The sequence below is a fragment of the Ochotona curzoniae genome, unplaced genomic scaffold, assembly GCF_017591425.1.
Source record: "Ochotona curzoniae isolate NIBS_2020 unplaced genomic scaffold, NIBS_Ocur_1.0 scaffold_2587, whole genome shotgun sequence".
Taxonomy (NCBI): domain Eukaryota; kingdom Metazoa; phylum Chordata; class Mammalia; order Lagomorpha; family Ochotonidae; genus Ochotona; species Ochotona curzoniae.
Genome location: NW_024467096.1, coordinates 15,278,261 through 15,279,632, shown reverse-complemented (window position 1 = coordinate 15,279,632; position 1,372 = coordinate 15,278,261). Strand labels below are relative to the sequence as shown.

Sequence of the window (1,372 nt, the reverse complement as noted above, 5' to 3'; positions counted from 1 at the left end):
GCTCCACATCCTTTGTGCTGTTTCGTCATATATTTCACTTTTACATATTTAACAATCCCCAACAATATGATGTTGATTTGCTTTTAAAAACATAGATGTCTCTCCAAAATTGGCAGGACAAAAAGCTGGTTTTTTTAATAGCCACCCACATGTTTATCACTTCCAGTATTCCTGTAGGTCTGATGATCTGTCTAGTTCAGCCTTTCATGTACTGTAGTATCTTTTTTTGGTGACTATTATTTTTAATTGACATATAATAATTATAAATATTCATGGGTACAATATGTTATTTTGACACATTGCAACCTACAATGATTGGATCAAGGTAATTAGCATAAGCATCACTTCAAACATGTATTGTTTCCTTGTGATAAAATCATTCAAAATCCTCTCTCTTTTGGTCCTTCTGTGGTTCATATGCATGATGATTGGGTTTACACGTGGCTATGTAATATGTGCCTCCCTCCAACCTTGTTACAACATTGGCACATTACCTGTCTGATGTGGGGGGAAAAAGGGGGAAAATCCTGTCTTTGGGGCTGGGCATTTGGTACAGTGGCTGCTGCCAATTGGAATGTTTGCATCTCCTGTGGGAATGACTGCCTGGATTTGATTCCTGGTTCATCCGTTATTGTGCACCAGCAGAGGGAGCAGGTCCCTGACACCCATGTGGCAAAGCCAGACTGAGTTCCCATCTCCTGGGTATTTGAGAACTGAACCAGCTGATGGTGTGTCTGTCTCTTTCTCCAATATATCTTGAGTCCTTTCTTTTGTTATTCAAAGTATGGTTTGTATTGCTGTGCCTGGCTTATTTCTTTTAACATCCTCCAGGCCCCTCCAGGCCCCTCCAGGCCCCTCCAGGCTCCTGTGGATGACAGCACTCCCTCCTTCTTTCTGGCTGAATGGAACTCGGTTCTGTGTCTACCCTACATTCCTTTCCCCACCCGTCCGGTGATGGATACCTGAGCTGATTCCCTGTCTCAGGTCCCGTGAACTAGCGCTGTGCTGCAGTGGCATTCCCCATGGATGCTGTGAGTGCTCCCCGTCCTCAGTTCCTTGTAGCTGGCTTTCTTTTGCTCCCATTTTTGTGGAGGGGATTTTCTTAGACCACAGTTATGGATGATCAGTTTTGTCTTCCAGCAACTCAACAAGCAGTTCCTCTGTTTTCTGAATTCCCTGATTTTGCATGAGCTGTCACTCACCCATAACGTGCCCTTTATTTGGCCACATCTAAGATTTTTAAAAAAAAAAAAAAGATTTATTTTTATTATTTTGTTTATTGGAAAGGCAGATATACAGAGAGGAGAGACAGAGAGGAAGATCTCTCGTCCGATGATTCACTCCCCAAGTGAGCGCAACAGCCTATGCTATG

General features: G+C 42.9%; 1 non-coding gene across 1 annotated transcript; it reads left to right on the top strand.

Annotated features, from left to right (window-relative positions):
• The first annotated feature begins 400 nt into the window (after positions 1-400).
• Positions 401-504, top strand: LOC121171435. The gene has a single exon (XR_005886140.1). It is a non-coding gene; the product is annotated as a small nucleolar RNA U13 (small nucleolar RNA).
• Positions 505-1,372: the final 868 nt, after the last annotated feature.